Below are 19,034 nucleotides of genomic sequence, written 5' to 3' on the forward strand. Positions count from 1 at the left end.
ATTTCATTTAAATACTTGATTTAACAGGCTTTATTTTTTTATTATTTTAAAGATTGGCACCTGAGCTAACAACTGCTGCCAATGTGTTTTTTTTTTTTGCTTTTTCTCCCCAAATCCCCCCAGTGCATAGTTGCATATTTTTTTCAGTTGTGGGTCCTTCTAGTTGTGGCATGTGGGATGCCGCCTCAGCATGGCCTGATGAGCAGTGCCATGTCCACGCCCAGGATCCCAACCGGCAAAAGCCTTGGGCCGCTGAAGCAGAGCAGGCGAACTTAACCACTCTGCCACCGGGCAGCCCCCGATTTAACAGGCTTTAATTGGTGAGTTTATTCAGTTTACGTGATTATTTATGTATATTTTTAATTTTCTTGTTCTGTGGGTTCTATTTACAAAATGTTTACTTTGGTTAATTGTCTTTATTCCCTTTACTGAAGGAATAAAATCCTCTTTAGTTCATTTTTTTTTCTTTTAAAGATTGGCACCTGGCCTAACAACTGTTGCCAATCTTCCTCTTTATTGTTTTAAGGATTGTCACCTGGGCTAACAGCTGTTGCCAATCTTTTTTTGTTTTTCCTGCTTTATCTCCCCAAACCCCCCTGTACACAGTTGTATATCTTAGTTGCCATTCCTTCTAGTTGTGGGATGTGGGACGCTGCCTCAACGTGGCCTGAGGAGCCGTGCCATGTCCGCGCCCAGGACCCGAACCCTGGGCTGCGCAGTGGAGCAAGCGAACTTAACCACTCTGCCGCGGAGCTGGCCCCTCTTTAGTTCATTTTATTTTCTCTCTGTAAGTTAAGAGTTTATTTAATCACTGCTTGTTTATTAAGGGCCTATGATAAAATATTTACTGTGTATTTTATACGTGTATATGCATCTGTTTACATATAAAATTAATTAATGTTTTTAGCCTCTTTCTGGACACTTCAAGGACATTACTGTTGCCTAAGTTTCCTGAAAATTGTCTTCTTCATCTTCATGTGACATTTTTTATTCATCTCTTTTAGCTTTGCCAGTATCTGAATCGTGTATAATCCTCTGACTCAAATTATTTATCTATTTCTTTGTTCATCATTATGGCTTGAATCTCAGTTCTTTTCCGTAGGTACTTTTGTTTTTCTTGCCAAGGCTTTTATTTTTCCTGCACACTTAAATTACAGTTTGGCATGGCATTGAATACTTGATTAATAATATTTTTAATATATGCTTTGATATTTTTAGTATATATTCATTTTTCTTCATATTATGATGAGAAATCTGCTTAATTTTGATTGGTGTCTTTTTGGAGACACTTAGATTTTTAAGCTAATAGCTTTTAACTTTTCTTCTTAAACTTTGAGATTCCGTAGTTTCATACAAATACACTTGATTTAATTTTTCAATCTAAGGATTTAAGTATTTCTTTAATTCTGGGAAATTCTCAGCTGTAATTTCATTAAATATTGCCTCTTTCTCAATCTTCCGTTCCATTATTCTGCTATTCTTCTATTCACTATTATGCTAATCCAAATAGATCTATATTGGATCTTCTAAATCTATCATGTTATCTACCTTCTGATAATTGATCAAGTCTCTGGTATAATTTGTCTATTGAGGCTTATTATGTTATACTTTGGATTTTTTTGCATTTTTTATCAATTTGCTTCTCTTCAAATATACCTTTATTTTTACAAAATATTTCTCTCTTTCTGGATTTCCTCTCTTATTTTATCTTTTTGAATATTTCGAACATACTACATACTCAATTTAGGTTTCCTTCAAATTGTTCCAATATTTCTAGTTTCTTGGCTCACAATTCTCCCATTGTGGATCTGTCAGCAATCTCCTTCCTTTGGACTTTATTGTGAATATTGTAATTTCATGTCTTAGACCAATCTTAATGGGATAAATCCGGACTGCTAAAAGTTCCAGGAATTATAGAGACTATCCCATGGGCCAGTTTTTCATACTATTGCCATGTCCTTATTGATTTTACTAGTTTTGGACATCTTACCATCAGTTTATATACTCAGGATTCTTGCCTTGCATAGCTAGTATAAATGTAGCCTCAAAATTCTGCCATGTGCAACTGCAGATATTTGTCTGCTTCTGCTCAGAATCTGGTGCAGAGAGCTTGTCTTGCAGTAACCCTGAGCAATCAGGTGAAGAATATTTTTGGACACAGTAAGTATCAGTGGCTCTTGGATCTATACATGGGGTCCAGTGACTTTGTTCTTGATTTTCAACCTTTTTTGGACAGGTCAAACTCTAGGTATAATTCCTTTAAACCGAGTCAAATTTCTCCCACCATCAATCCCGTGATTGATATGCCTTCAATCTCCTTTCAAAACCAAAAGCTATGGATTGTTATTTCATCCAGTAATTAATTACATTTCTCTGAACTAAGAAAGAATCATCCTTCAGTTCAGTCTGATAATTGAACAGAAGTAAGGATCATAAAAACTTACTTTTTATACTTTAATTTGAACTACATCTTTAGATTCAAATAATTACTTGGAAATTTCCCTATTCATAATGAACACATGAATTGTGAATTTCAGTTATATTTCCAATCTTTGTATATAATGGAGATGCATTTTCAGAAGATATTTTGGTAAAGAAAACTTTATGTCCTCATGAAATTCACGCAGCATAAAAAAATGTGGAAAGGGATTGAAGATGAGGACCCATATTGAAAACCAAATTTATTCATATGTCCGTATGACTTAGTATTAGATTTATTTCTAGCAGCAGTGAGATAAAATCTTACTGGTATTTGATAACTGGCTCTTACGTTAATAGGCCCATTTAAACCATGAAGACTCTAAGTCTATTTTCTGCAGGATCAGCCAGATACATCATCTATCTTTTGAACAAAAAGCAGTGTTGGCCTTCTCATAGTGGTTGTGATGAGAGGGATCATAATCAGTTTATCCTTATCAAGGAATGGAGGAGAAATCAGAAAAATATGATATTCACGATAGCTGTCTAACAATTAAATTTTAGTCAGTTTTCAACGTACAAAAGTGTATGTGCTATGCTGTGTGTTCATCCCATTTCCCAGTGTACCCTAAATCAGTAGATTAATAAGGTAAATTTAGTTAGTTTTATCTGTTCAAGATCATATTGAAAACAGAATGAAATCAAATTTGTAACACAGCTTTATTGTTAATATATCTCACCTTGAATGGAGCTTTTTTGCATTTTCAAATTTTAGTCTCATGATTCATAGCAATGACCTTAAGGTACTGGTTCTGAAGTGAACTACATATCATTCCTCTTTTCTAACAGTTGAGCAATTAGCATGGCTTAAAGATAAAAATAAACATGAGATAAATTCACACAGTAAGAATATAGGAAAGAAGTGCATGAACTACGTCTAGAAGTTTTAAAGATGTAGCACTTCCAAAAAGTGTGTGGTTTTTTACTATGTAAATTTTATGAATTTAAGACTTTATATTTCTCCTATTGTATATTAAATAAGTGGTGAGATGTTAATTAGATATTATTTTGAATCTTTCAGGATTTCAGGATTGAGTTAAAATGGCTAAACCAATCAATGTAGTTAACAAATATTTTTGGAGGAACTAGGATATATGAGGTATGTGGCATTAAATTTTTTAAATACATAATTCCTACCCTCAGTGAAATTAAAGCTATTGAAACGGAGCTCTCTGGGAAAGTATTAGTTAATAAATACCTATTGTAAGTTAAAATAATTCTAAAATAAAATGAAGATATGAGAAAACTAATAAGGAGATGACATGGGAAATGAGAAGTGTACAGGGGCCTATGGACTGGAGAGAAGTAAAGAAAAGGGAAAGAATTATTACATAATTAAGAAAATGGGAAATCAAATGAAATAAAAGAGAAATGAGACAAAGTATAAGACAATAAAAGACAATAAAATAAGCAAAATTTTCCAGAGCTAGGCGTCTGGAGTCATGATTTATTCATTGAAATTTTAATTTTATTTATAATGTGAGGCTTTATTCTAATATGGAGATATCCTTAGCAAATTCATAAAGTGTTTTTTACTAATATTTTGGCAGAAAGAAGTCACTATTATTTTGCAATGCAACAGTGTATTTAGCATTGAGAATCTTGATGTGCTAAACTTTTACAGACGTCAAACTCTAGTCAAATAGTACCATCTCTTTTGTCCTTTATAAATACTTGAAGTTCAAAGTTGTAATTTGGGAGAAGCATACATATCAAAAAAAGCAATTCTTATACAAAAGCAGAAGAAAACTTTTTTATTAAGTTAAAAAAGTTAAGATATCTCAACAATCTAATACAGCTAAGGGTTTTTTTTTAGTCTTGATAAAAAATTATTTGTCACAATTTTTATTTCCTTTGATAAAATAACGTAGAATAATTTTGTCAATTCTCTACCCAATGACAACTTAAAAATGAATGAAATATGTAATAAAAAGCATCTTAAAAATATCAAAAAGCTGTGAAGATGGTGAAGAAATTCAGTCAAAACTTAAAAGAATATAAGAACACAGAGAGGTAGGCCCAGAACTCAAAAGTGCTTCTTAAGAGACATAAAGCTTCCTGATTTTTTTTTTACATACAATGTTCAACAAAATAGTCAAAAATAAAAGCACATGAAGAAAGAACTGAGATAGCAAAACCTGTAGAGAATTCAGAAGTAGATCAATGATGACTTCAGTTTTAGGTTTATTAGCTACAAAGTAAACACACATATACCCACACATAAATTTTACCATGCTTATGGAGATAAAAGAAAGTTTAAAAATTTTAGTGTGAAATAATGAAACTATAAAATGTGAAATAGTAGATTTGTGTAAGAGTCAAACAGAAATTGTTAAAAAAAATATGCATGTCTATACATTAGCCAATAGTAACAGCAAAATTAAGATACTATTAAATAGTTTTCAAAAGCAGATTTTATATCTAAGAGTGGTTTAGACATACCTGGAGAAGGAACCAGGAAACCAGAAAATAGATCTGAAGAAGCACTCAAAATACAGTATTGAGAGATAAGAAGACTCAGAGAAGAGAGGATAAGAAAATAGCAAATACAGTGAGACCTTCCAAAATCCATATCATTGAAGTCCAGATGAAGTGGATAGAAGGAATAGTTCAAAAGTAATATTATAAGATAAAATTGTTGAGCATTTTCCAGAGCTAATGAAGTCAACAGTCTACAGATTCAAGAAACCCAGTAAAGTCTTGGCACAACAAATAAGGTAAAACACACTTGGAAAACTGTTTAGTATTTTCTCAAACTGAGCATTAGCATATTCTATGGTCTAGTGATTTTGTTTTTGATTTATACCACAAACATAAATGCTTGTGTACATAAAAAATATGAACAGGAATGCTCTTAGCAGCTTTATTTATACTAGCTCTAAACTGGAAACAACCCAAACGTCTATTACAGTACAAAATAAGAATTGCCTATTTTTTAATGAATTGAAGTAGAAAATTATACAGCAATGACAAAGAATACTGATATCTGCAATAGCGTGGATATCTTTCATGTATAATGTTGTACAAAAGAGGTGAGGTGGTATACATTGCATGATTTCATTTATACAAATTTTAAAAACACAGAAAACCAAAAATATGCTAAAGGTTAAAATAATCATATTTGGGGGAGTTTGGGAGCAAGGATAATACTTTTCTAGTATGATGTTAATGTTCTGTGTTTTTATCTGGATGGTGATTAAACAGATAAACTTGTTTGCAAAATTTTCTAAAACTATATACTAAAATTTGTGTATTATATTACAAGTATACTATACTTCATAAAGTAAACCTTGTCGTTAAAAATGTTAAAGCTATTGAGAAGAGGAAAAAGATAACATATGACATTTCACCAAGAACGTGGGTAAGGAAAGTTTTCTTTTGAAACTTAGAGTACGTATGACATGGGAAGAGACTGATAAATTCATCTACATCCAAATCAAGGGCTTCTTCTTATACAATGTAATCTATGAACAATTCATATCCAGAATATACAGAACTTCTATTGATCAATAAGGAAAAAAACCCCAACAACCTATTTAAAAAATGAGCAAAACTCTTGAACAAGAACTTGAAAACAGAAAAAAATTCGTATGACAGCAATAGAATTGTATGAAAAGTCAGGTGACATCTTTAATAATCATATAGAAAATCTGGCAATTTCAGGTGCTGGAAAATTTATGGAGCAATGGGGATTTTTATATACCTACTAGTTTGTGTACATATTTTTATAACCAATTTGGAAACTCTTTGGAATTATCTGCTGAAGTTAAAGATACGCACATCCAAAGAACAAACAATTTCACTCTTGAAAGAATTGTAAGAACAGGCACACCAGGACCCATGCATAGAGATGCTCATAGCAGCATTGCTCATAATTGTCCTAACTAGAAATGACTGAATGGTCATCTACATTAGAATGGATAAATGAATAGTGTTATATTTATAAAATGTGGGGTCATCTAGCAAAGAAGCTATCAAGCTAAGCTAAATCCAACACTATTGGTGAATCTTAAAGACTATTGAGCAAAAGAAGAACATTAAATAATACGTTTGGTATGATTTTATTGATATGAAGCACATTAACAGGACAAACTCTGCTCTATTGTGATGCACACATAAGAGTTAAAACTAGAAAGAAGATCATGGAAATGACTACCATAAAAGGCAAAATAATATTAACGTCAAGTGGGGAGAGAAGAAATGTAATTGTGAAGAGACACACAAGATTAACGGGAATGTTCTAGCTTAACCTGGATGCTGGTTACATTGATGATCACTTTATCTTTATTCATTGTTCTGTGCATTTATGTTGTGCTGGCATATCTGACGTGTGTTATATTTCACAAAAAACCCTTTTAAAAAGATCACCAACTTGTATACCTCATCAAATGCAAGAGGTATCTGATGAATGTTAGCATTGCCTAGGTAATATACTAAATCCAGCGGGCAAAGAGTTTAGTTCTGTGCCATTGTAACAACTGCCTCCACTTGAGTCCAGCAGTGAATCTCATTGTGTTAAACCAGAAACATTCTGATGCTGAAGTCAGTTTGACATAAACAAGAGTGGATTCAATTTCTTTGTTAAGATTTCAAAGGGAAGGCATAAAGAGACAGATTGTTTTTTTCAATGTATTTAGGTAAAGATTGTGATTCTTTTGCTAAATATCGTATAAAAGAACAATGTATACATCATATTTGAAAAGGAAAAGCTAGACACATGAAACAGAATTAATTAGAGGGAAAATACTTATTCACCTCCAAGTTTCCCCTAAATTATTTATTTCATTATTTTAAACTCTGCTTTGTTTCTAAGTTTTTAAATTTCCCAAATGCTAAAACCATGGTTACATTAAAAAAAAAAGGTGAGCATTATGCATAGCAGATCCCTGAGAAAACGTTTCAGAATTGTTTTTAATCATTTTCAAAGTTTAAATTAGCATTATTTATTTTGTTTTAAATTTTGAAAATAGTTCATTTTATATGGTAAAAAATCAGTTGATTTATTAGTCATCTATATGAGTTTATTTTTGAAAACAATCTCTGTGTAATAGAAATTCAGTCTACGTAATTAGGACTCTAACAGGAAAATTTACAGTAAACTATCTCACATGAGATGCTCTAACATCATTATGTGTATCAGTGACTCATTTTACCTTTGTGTGCTTTATAAATAGGGCAAAATCCCAAAGACTTTCAATTTTGGGAAATAAATTAATAAATTACTGTGGAAGACAACGTCAGACTGTGAGACAGATTTCATTTTGTGCGTTTTACATGACCTTTTTCTTAACTAAAGGATAGATTAGACTTCTTAATGAAGCACTGGAGATACAATTTATCATTATTATTATTATTATAATTAAACTATCATTTTATGACAAATCTACTACTGCTGCTATATCTGCTAATATAACGATAAACAAATTCCCTTTCTGTATTGAAGCTACCAAAGTTTCTTTTGAGAATCACTTTAAGGTTTTGTTTGCAACTCTGTATGATTTATGTGCACGTGAAAAAACCAGCCTGCGCACAGGCTCACGTGAGACCTGGCGTCACCATCTCGGAACAATCTGGAGGCTCTTTTTACAGGAGCGAATCGCTCGTTGCGAGTGAGAGGATGGCAAGCAGCAAGAGTCTGGGTGGTGTGCTCAGCCGTGTCTTACACAGGTATTGGATTTGTTTAGCTCTGGTTAGTCAGTGATGTATTTTGATTTAGAGATGTAAATGCTGGCCAGAGTTCTGGGTTTTAAATGAATAGTGTCAAGGGATTGGTTACAGCACATTGATCCGTAACTGAAACTGCTATCTACTGAGCCACAGTTCCAGTAAGCTAGGCTACATTTTTAGTTCCATTCTGATTATAGTCTGTTATCAGGACAATGTGTAAGTTGCAATGTTGTTATTTGAGAGTAATGACAAATTGCCATTGATAAGACATCTTTCTGCTACTTCCACTCCATTAAGCTACCAGTTTGGAGAAACAAGGGTATTTAATTTTAGCTTCATATATTTTATGATGGCATCTCTGAGAATAAAGAGACAGCTTTGGTGAGACAATAGGCTTACTTAAAATAAATTTTTGAAAATTATTTCTAATAAAATGGGTAGATTTAACTACAAAATAATGTTTCTAGTCTCTCTTTCAAAGACAATGGTGGTCCTTCTTTTTCCTCGGTCATCATGGCTGTTTCCTATTCTCTAAACTACATCTACCCCACACGACAAAACTTACTTTCCAAAATATCATCATTTTTCACTTATCTGTGATCCCCACGTAGCTTCTAAGATGCGGTTCTGTGGTTTCTCTACATTGTTGGAGAGTTCAGCACCATCATCTAACCTTTTCCCCTTGCACCTTATGTGTAAATTTAAATGGAATCTATTCCATTTTGCGTCCTTTGTCCCTACTTAAGCAGTAGTCCTCTGCTTTTGTATTTATTATTTGATATAACATTAGCAAACATTACAAACTAACTTAAGAAAAGTATTAGAGAATTCTGACTCAGAGCCTATGAGTTTTGGGATAAAAGAAAATGTCCCAAATCTCACTTTTCAAAGCATAGGATGATGGAGTCACATTACCTACCCATTTAGTGTGCACTAATTCAACTAAAAACAGTAGATGAATTATGTAAGATGAAAAATAAGGAAGAAAGTAACCAATTTAAATAATGCAGACTCTTTCTCCTACCATCACTCAGTGGGCATAGTCTCTGGGGTGAGCATGAGATGAGACAAATTAATGAGCTGTTTTTCAGTCAGTTGAATTTTTTCGCGAGCCTTTTAGGGTAACAAATATCTTGCACCAAAGTGTTTTAAGATAAGCATTTTCCACAACCTGATCTTTAGTTTACGCACTTTTTGTTGTTGTTGTTCAACCCCTTTGCCTTTTGAACTGTGTCCTCCAAACATATGTTCAAGTCTTGTTCCCTGGCATCCTGTGACAGTCATCTTATTTGGAAACGAGGCCTTCACAGATGCAAGCAAGTTAAGATGAGAACATACTGGGTTAAGGTGGGCCCAAAGCCAGCTGCTGGTGTCCATATACGAAAGGGAAATTCAGAGACAGACACAGAGAGATACACAGGGAGAGCACTGTCTAATGAAGAAGGTAGAGAATGAAGCTGTCTTGCCACAAGCCAAAGAACTCAAAGGTTTACAAACCACAAGACACTGGGAGAGGGTATGGGTAGGTTAGCTTCTGAGCCCCCAGAAGGAACCCATGCTGCCAACACTTTGATCTTGGCCATCTGGCCTCCTGGACTATGAGAGAATAAATTTCTGTTGTTGTAAGTCACGTGCTATGGTATTTTTTTTAATGGCAGCCCCAGGAAACTAATACAAATCTCAAACAAAACAAACAAAAACAACAAAAATCTGCCTCTAATTACTTATTGAGAGACAGTCTCAGTGTGGATCCATCCTAAGAGATTTTTGAAGGTAATATTTGTGGTTAATACCATAGGTACAGGATCTTGGTTGAAATTAGCATGTAACTCATCTTGATACTTAGAAACTGTTCATTATTTTTGAAAGAATAATCTCAGTTGTAATATTGGTAACTTAATGCATATCATAACTACGTAACATTTTATACACCTTTACATGGAGGCAATGGAGAATAGCAGTTAACTGCTAGAGTTTCTGAGTTGAGAAAGACCCAAATATTCATAGCTAGCTCCTATACCTACCAACTGTGTTATGGGCAAATTATTAAGATGGTTTAAACCCAAGTTTTCTCACTATAAGATGGAGCCAATAATAGCATCTAACTTATTGTGCTGTTCTAAGGTTTAAATAAGACAATTTTCACTAGAAGGTAAGCTACACTTGGACAGGGGCTTTTGTCTTTTTTGCTCACTGCTAGAACCACATAGAAGAGATTCTATAAACACTAGTTGACTGGATATATGAGTGAATGAATGAATAATGCCTGGCAAAACAAGTGCATGGCCTGGCACATGGCAAATATTCAAAAATATTATATATTAATGTTTTCCAGAGAAAACTATCAGATTAATTTATTTTGGACTTTTCTAAAGATCTATGCTGAACTAATTTTTTTTTCTTTTTGAAATAAACTTTCAGTTTTTACAATTTACTTATAGTACACAAGCATTGTTCAATTTCATGTAACTTTCAGTATAAGACAAAAAGTTTATATATTGTTTGATAAATTTGGCACTGCATAAATAAATTAGTGGGTAGGAAATATTAGACCCTTTTGAAATGAATTATAATTTTCATGCAACTAGGGTGTTATTTATTAAAGCAATTTAGCAAATTATTGAAGAATGTCTTACTGACCAGAGATATGCTAATTTCAAGAATAGTTCTGCCTCCTCTGATCTGTCTAGTGACAAAAGATGATACATCAATTATTTACAAACTTATGCCATTGTCCACCCAGTGACTCATAGAGAAAGTATTAAATGGCTCAGAGTGAATCATCTCCTGTGTTCAAACAGCGGTTTATAACGGGCATCATCCTTCCAATGGATGACTCACTAATGTATTCAGATCGAACTGTGACAAACCCTAGTCAACATAGAGACCTTTGAATTAAACAAAAATGCCCTGATTATAAGGGTTCCAAAAATTGTTAGATAGAAATTTATATCCTCAAGTTCTCTTTCTCTTTTTTTCCCGTTTCTTTCTTATATATGCACATATGGTGACAGGTAACATATATCAACACAATCAACTTGGTTCAACAAATATTTATATGAGATGAGGCTAGAAAGCTAGGGAGATGATTATATAGGGGTGTATATTTCATATTAACTGCTGTTGGGGAAGTGGGAGAATCCCCCCCCCACCCTTTTCCTTAAAAGGGAAATAAAGGCTGGTCAAATAATTAAAAAGGCAGGTTAGCAGGAGAAAAATCAAAGCTTAATAGCATGTATACATGGGAGAAACCCAGGAGAAACTGAGCAACTCAGGCATCTGGCTGAGGCTGCCTGTTTAAATATCTTCAGCTACAGACAAGGAGGATGTTGGGGGTAGTGGTTTGGGATTTCAGAGGGGAAGACAATTTATATGGAGATGGAATGCAAATCTGTTAAACAGGTTTTTCTGGGCCAAAAAATGGGTTTGTTGGTGTCTTTTTATCACACCTATTTTACATCATACTACAGCTATCCTACAGGAGCTCCTTCCTGGAACAGGCCTTCTGTGGTCAAGTCTTTTAGGCAGTTTGTGAGGGGAAAGTTCAGATGCTCTTCCTGAGTCTTCTGAGCCTTTATTGTCTTCAGCTGGAAATAATCAACATAACAGACTGCACATCTTGGGGCGGCCAGCCCTCAACCCCATCAGTTCCCTCCTCTGCAACTTCCATGGAGGTTTCAGATATTAAAAGCTGAGCTGGGGACTGTGGAGAGAAAAGTTGAGTTAGTAGGTAACTGGTAAGAAATCTGCAAAGAGAGAAAAGAACAAGATTAGAATGAGGATAAACAGGCAGAAAAGAACAAATCGTAGTACATTTCCCCACACTCCATTAAACCAGTCCCCCAATCCAGGAAATGTCAGTCCAATAAAATGTGTGAGCTTCATTTCTCTGATGGAAAATGTCAGTCTTCTCTTTTAATAGATGTAAGTTAGATACTACTTGCCCAGTTTGATTGACATAAAAGCAACATTTTTCACCGATGATTGCACAGGCTCCTCCTTGCTGGGCAGTTAGTGTATCCGGAGCACATCGATTTTGGAGGACCACAGAAGCTAGGCTGTTAATCTCTGACTGGAGTATTTTCAAAGTTTGCATGGTGGTGTTGAACTCTTGTTCCATCACCATGGAGAGATTTAAGATCGCCTTTTCCAACTCATAATCTCCAAAGCTGGGGAATAAGGCTCTCAATGCTGAAAGGAGCTTGGAGTTGTGATACACAAGCAGATTCTCCACAATTTCCCAACTGGCACATTTATGTGGCACAATCTTATGAACAAAGGAACCCAGGTTTGCAATTTGGCTGGCATTTAGGGTGGAGTATTTGGTGACAGAAGGGGCCATGTATCCGAATCCACAGCATCCTGACCAATTAGGTGGGAATCCTCTCTATACTTTGCCACATAAAATAAAAAGACCAGTGTGGTTTATGGACAAGGTTAGAAATAGTTCCCATGGTCTGGAGTATTCCATGACTATGCCACTGATACTGTAAAGCCTAAAAATCTCCATTTTCCATGGGCTCCTATCAATCTGTAAGAACAGAACAGATTGCAGAGTAGCTGGTACAGGAGGCCTGCAGTCTGGTTTCGGCAGCTATAAAGCCTGGCCCTGTCACCTGACCAAGTGAGTCCGGATTTTTGATCTACCCATAGGTAGTTTGTGGCACTGGGCAGCTTAACCATGTGGGCAGCAGCAATACTCCAAGTTGTACCCGGGTGATTTGTAAGCCATCCAGAACATTTGGTGATTTGACAGATGTTTGTGCCAAAAGGAATAGTGTTGAGTCACTTATAACTCCTTTTAGAGGTTTGAAGATGCCACCTGTGGAATCAAACCACAGGGTTGGATTACAGTATTGTCTTGGTATGTCACCCAGGAAAGGTCCAGTGTCATGTGTACTTTCAATGCAGAGGGACAAACTTTCACCTATTGTCTTTACCCAGGCAAGGGAGAGTCCTGGAGCTTCTATAGAGTCTTTCTGGGGCCCAAATGACTCACCAGGAGGAGAGGCAGAGTGAAGTTTTCCTTGTCGTGGATGCCATACCCTGCTGTTCATCCATCTTCCATACTTAGTCCACCAGGTGTTCACTTCAGCAGGAACAAAGACCAGTTCAGGTTCTTTTATGCTATCTAGCTGTTGACATAACCAACAGTCAGACTGATTCCAAGGCTTGGTAAACTGGCATAAGGGGGTGTTTGGTCTGTGTTGAAAAAGAGTAGGTTAGTAAAAGCAAGACACACGTTGGAAAAGAGCCCATAGTGGAAACTTAGAGAGGAGAAGTGGACAGATAGAGATGAATGCTCTCCAGTCAGCTTTTCAATAAATGCTTAAAGGAATACATGTATTTGCTAATAGGTTTTTTTATGTGTGTGTTTAGGGAGAAATGCAAGGGGGAGAAAATAGGTGAAAGCAAGTTTTCTTGGTCCTTGATCTTGGGAAAAGCTGTCTACTTCATGATGTCGGCTACTTCTGGGGACTTGGAATTGGCCCTGGAAATCCTTAGTTTAAGGTCACCTATGGGAACTGTCTCCCAGTTGTGTTGAGAGCAATGTTCTGGGTCTATTTTGGCGTGACTTGCACGGATCCAGGAAGATTTTTCCTTTATTTTAATGGCAGTGTAGGTGGTCAGTAAGACTTCATAAGGTCCTTCCCAGCGAGGTCACAGCGCATTTTTTTCTTCTAAAGACCTTGATGTACACCTAACCCAAAAGGGACGGCAAGGCTTGTCAGAAGGTGGGGGAAAACCTCTTTCACCTGTTGACGACATGCTTCAAGTATGCTGGTTAATTTCTGTATATAGCTAGGTATAGCATAAAATTGTTCACTTATGTTCCCATAATATTCACGTAATCCAGGAATGGAGGGTTTAGAGATGCCAGTAGGCATTGGGTGCCCAAAAACTATTTTAAAAGGAGTTAATCTATACCTCCTATTTGGAATATTTTGAACCTTTATAAGGGCCAAGGGCAGAGCTTCTGGCCATTCAGGTCCAGTTTCTTGACAGACCTTTCCTAAAGTCATTTTATGTCTAGATTTTTATGTTCCACTTGCCCTGATGACTGAGGGTGATATGCGGTATGAAATTTTAATGAGTACCCCAGAGTTTTTGCAGGCAAGTGGTTTATCTTTGCTGTAAAATGAGTTCCTTGGTCTGATTCAATCCAGAAAGGAATGGCAAAATGAGGAATAACTTCAGTTATTAATTTCTTTACCACTGTTGTGGCATCTGCATGTCTAGTTGGATAGCATTCAGTCCATCCACTAAACATGCAGATGATAATCAAACAGTGATAGTAGCCTAAAGCTGGGGGCTAGTCCATAAGGTCCATTTGGAGTGCCACAAAGGGCAGTGTGGGCCTGGGAGGGCTTCCTGGGGTATGCTAATTTCTCCCAGAAACTTGGTAAGATTTGCAAGTAGTGCACTGGGAAATAATTTGATCAGAAATATTATGGATGCCAGGGCTTGTTGTCTTTTAGTTCCTTAACTACACCCCATTTACACATATGCCCTATTTGGTAGGAGATAAGTGCAAGCCCAAATGTCAAAGGAAATGGAGCCACAGGAAGTCCATTTGGCCCAATATCTAAAATATCCAATAGTTGTTTGGCACCCTTTTGTACCTAATTGTCTTTTTCAGATTGTGGGGCATTTGCCTGATAGTTAATAATAGCAGTCAGGGATAAAGGCAGGTTTAAAAATTGGATGGAAAAAGGGTAAGGGGGTCTGTTGTGAGCTGCATGTTTAGCAGCTCTGTCAGCCCTGTCATTTCCTAAAGATATGACATCAGTTTCCTTAGTACAGGCTTAACAATGAACAATGGCAACTTTAGAAGGGATGTGAATAGCTTGTAATAAGGCTGCAATTTCATGTCCATTAGCAATAGGAGTTCCTGCAGCAGTTAAGAATCCACAGGATTTCCAAATTGTGCCAACAGCATGGCAGACTCCAAAAGCATATCTGGAGTCTGTGTGCAAGCTCTAGTAAAAGCTATGATGAGTTCAGCAGCTCGGGCTGATTTTACAGTGGGTAAAGAATAAGCTTCAAGTGTTTCATGTGGGGAAACTATGGCATAACCAGTTATTATGTTTTGCAGGAAATTTTGCTTACAGGAGCCATCACAAAACAGAAGTAAGTCTGGATTGTCTAAAGAAATGTCCAAGAGATCCTCTCATGGCTTTGGCACCATTTCTATAGTTGCAAGGCAATCATGTGGGATGGAGTGGGGCTTGCCTTCATCAGGGAGGGGCAGTAAAGTAACTGGATTTAAACTGTTACAATGAGGTAAGATAATGGAAGGGTTGGTTAAAAGAGCCTGCTCATAGGTGGTCTGTTGCCATGTAGAGAGGTGTTGCGTCTTATGTACTTGCAAAATAGTGGACACAGCATGGGGAACATAGAAATGAATGGGAGAGCCTAAGGTTAAAGTACTGGCTTTGTCAATCAAGGTGGCAGCTGCAGCCACCACATGTAAGCATGGGGGCATACCTGATGCCACAGGGTCTAGTTGGCATGAGGAATATGCTATAGGATATATTTGAGAGGAAAAAATTGTCCTAGAATGCCTGCAGCAATTCCATTATTTTCATGACAGTATAGACGAAAAGGTTTATCAAAATTAGGTAAGCTGAGATCTGGAGTTGTGGACAGAGCTAATTTTAAGGCTTCAAAGGAGTTTAATGCCACTGAAGCCCAGGAAATAGGCTCTGGAGCGATATCTTGGACAAGAGCATACAGGGGCTTAGCAGGGCTGCAAAATTAGGAATCTATTGGCGGCAATAACCAGCTGCTCCTAGAAATTTACATATCTTTTTTCATTTTGGGGAGAGGAATGGACAAAATTGACTCGAGGCGTTTGGGGGTGAGCTTTGGAATGCCTTGAGATATCTCATGCCCTAAGTAGGTCACAGTCATTTGCACCCACTGAAGTTTAGATCTGGAGGCTTTATGGCCTCGTTCAGCAAGTGCCTTCAGGAGAGTGAGGGAGCCTGTAACGGCTCCCTGCTCAGTTTGATTACAGAGTAGAAGGTCATCCACAGACTGAAAAAGAGTGGAGCCTTGAGTAAAGGCTGCAGATTCCAAGTCGGTTTTAAGGACTTGGGAAAATATTGAGGGGACTTACAATCTCCCTGAGGTATGCGAGTCCATGTTAATTGTCTCCCTTTAAATGTAAACGCAAAAAGAAACTGTGAGTCAGGGTGCAATGGGATTGAAAAGAAAGCAGAGCAGAGGTCAACTACTGTAAACCAGGCTGCAGCAGCAGATATTGAGGTGAGGATGATAGCTGGGTTAGGGACCACAGGATGCTGAGGAATTACAAAAGAGTTTATGGCTCTGAGGTCTTGCAACAATCTATAGATTTGGTTTCCATCTGAGTCAAACTTGCCTTCTTTTTTCACTGGCAAGATTGGAGTGTTACAGGGTAAGGAAGTAAAAACTAGTACACCCTGTTGCAAAAGGGGGTCTATTATGGGTTCAGTTCCTCGCTCTGCATCTCTGGAGAGCAGGTATTGGGCTACTGATGGAAACGGTTTCTTCTTTTCCCAAGTAATGTGCATGGGTTGTGCATTAAGCAACAATCCTACCTCATTTTCCTGTGTAGCCCAGAGACTAATTGGGGCATCCTCTAAAGACTCATCCTGTTCAGAAGAATTTAAATCAGGACAAGTTTCTAGCAAGGAAAGTAGGAGACTTGGGGTTTGGTCAGAGGGCAAGGAGATAAAAACACCTTTTTCATTACAATTTATAGTGGCAATAACTTTACATAACAAATCTCTGCCAAAGAGATTTGCTGGTGAACAGTCAGAGACCAGAAAGGCAAGATGAGTGTTAAGGGGGCCTAAAGATACTGGAGTCGGCTAAGATATGGACAGTGAAATAGGCTGCCCAGAGACTCCCACAGCTTGAATAGAATCAGAGGTGACAGGCAGAGATTAATCCTTCGAACAGATAGTAGAGAAAGTCGCACCAGTATCAACCAAAAGATCCAGTTCCTGATCCTCTATTTTAAGTTTAATGGCAGGCTCAGGAGTGCAACTAAGGATCAGCTTACCCCATCATTTAAGGGGGAAATGCCCCTCAGGAGGAGAAAAAGGAGGCTTCTTGGGGTTCTGAAGCCAAGCAGGGATATTTTTTAAACTTTCTCTTCTCTTAGGAGCAGGACATTCTCTTTCCCAATGCCTTGGTTTCCTGCAATACCTGCAATTGTCTGGAGGCCAGTAAGGAGGCCTCTGAGTGGGTTTTACTTTACTTTCAGAGTTGCGTTTTTGCTTCTCAAAACATTCAAATTGTAAAGAGAGAAGAGTTGCCTTTAGTTCTCCTTTTCTTTTGCTTTCCTGCTGACTATTTTCAAAGAGTTGTATAGCAGCCTCCATTAACATGCTTAATGGTTGCCCTGACCAGCCAACCACACTATTTTGAATTTGTTTTTTTATTTCAGGAAGAAAGTTTCCAACTAAAGCAGAAATTAGGAAACTTCTGTGTTCTGTGTTTAATGCAGTGTGCCTTTGAAAAGCTTGTATAAAATGTTCAACAAAGGCTTTTGGATGCTCCCCTTCATTCTGAGTACATAATTCAATTTTTGACCAATTAATTTTGGGGGAAAATGCCTCCAAAATCGCTCCTATTAAACTTTGAATATCAGCCTCTAGATGTGCCACTTCTTGGTCATTTGTAGGAGGACCTGGGAGAGGGTCTGGTGGCCATCTATTTCCCCTATGAGAGGGGTTTTCTCCAGGGGTCATCTGGCCTGTCTGATACCTGCAGTATAATCATGGGCTGGAAGAACGCCCCTTAGCAGCCAGTCAGGATCTCTGTGCGTGGGGTTATGAATAGCCACCAATCTTTCTAATTCCTCTCTAAATTTAGTAGGATCTTCTGACAATGGAGGCAGGAGCGTTTTATAACTTAATAGATGGGCTACTGTCCAGGGGACATGAATTCTCTGCAGCGGGGGTCCAGGATACATCTGCAATGGAAACTGCATAGAAACCCATGAAGCTGGCAGAGCCTGATGACAGAGCCCTGGAAAGTAGGAGGAGTTGTAAGGGACAGCAAAGCAAACTTTTCTGCTTTTCCTGGCCACTTCTACTAAATTCACTTCCTAGCTTTCAGCATTTACACAAGTAACCTGTATGCCTCTCACTTGGAGGTTAGGCCTGAGTGCCCCCTGTAAGTCTGCTAGAAAGAAAGAAGTTAAAACAGGCAGCTGAATGCCTTTTGACAAAGTTGGTGTTCTAGGATCTAAGGGAATTAATTGGCTACGGAGCCAGCTGAGGAGCTCCGTCCTGAGGGGGAGGGTTTGAACCAGGGGCCCAGAGATCCAACAGATCTGGGGAATCAGGGACAGGGAGCTGGGGACATAGGGGCGCATAGGAGGGAGGAGAAGGGGAATTTTCATTGAATTTGCTTTTCAATCTTTGCCCTAAGGCTGATTTCTCTTCTTTAAACTTATTAAGAAATTCCTTAAGGCTAGCCACTATATTTTGGGGGGTTTTCTTTTCAATTTGACCTTCCCATAAAAACCAATAAGGCAGCTGCTTGTTACGAGAGCTCTCGAAAATAGTTTTCAAATATAAAAGATTTTCCAGTTCGAAAGATCCATTGTCTGGCCATTGATGAGTAAGATCTTTGTTTGTATATTTATTCCAACAACAATTCAACACAATAAGCCTTTTTAAGGAAAGACCCAGAGGTAACTTTCCAGGCTCAAAATAAATCTTTACCATGGACACAAGAGGCATCCCTGGGGAGGGCGCAGATGATGTAGCCCCATGATCCACAAGTTCACTCCCAGAGCTAGGCAGAGAAAGGAAAGACCTTTGTTGCACAGGCGGTAAGGATGGTGTAGTGAAAACGGCGTCTCTGGTCTCCCATTAGAGCGTGGGACA

At 37.3% G+C, this 19,034-nt stretch overlaps 1 long non-coding RNA gene across 2 annotated transcripts in view; it reads left to right on the forward strand.

The window, feature by feature from the left end:
- The first annotated feature begins 233 nt into the window (after window positions 1–233).
- The window catches only part of LOC139045177 (uncharacterized), a 45,814-nt gene continuing 27,013 nt past the window's right edge, over window positions 234–19,034 (forward strand). The window contains exons 1-2 of one of the 2 annotated variants that reach the window (XR_011503066.1): window positions 645–787; window positions 3,500–3,577. This is a non-coding gene — a long non-coding RNA (uncharacterized lncRNA). Of the gene's footprint in view, window positions 321–644; window positions 788–3,499; window positions 3,578–19,034 lie in introns of those variants that run through there. The other variant, XR_011503065.1, reaches the window with a different exon arrangement.

This window comes from Equus asinus, chromosome 4 (assembly GCF_041296235.1).
Source record: "Equus asinus isolate D_3611 breed Donkey chromosome 4, EquAss-T2T_v2, whole genome shotgun sequence".
In the NCBI taxonomy this organism is placed as follows: Eukaryota; Metazoa; Chordata; class Mammalia; order Perissodactyla; family Equidae; genus Equus; species Equus asinus.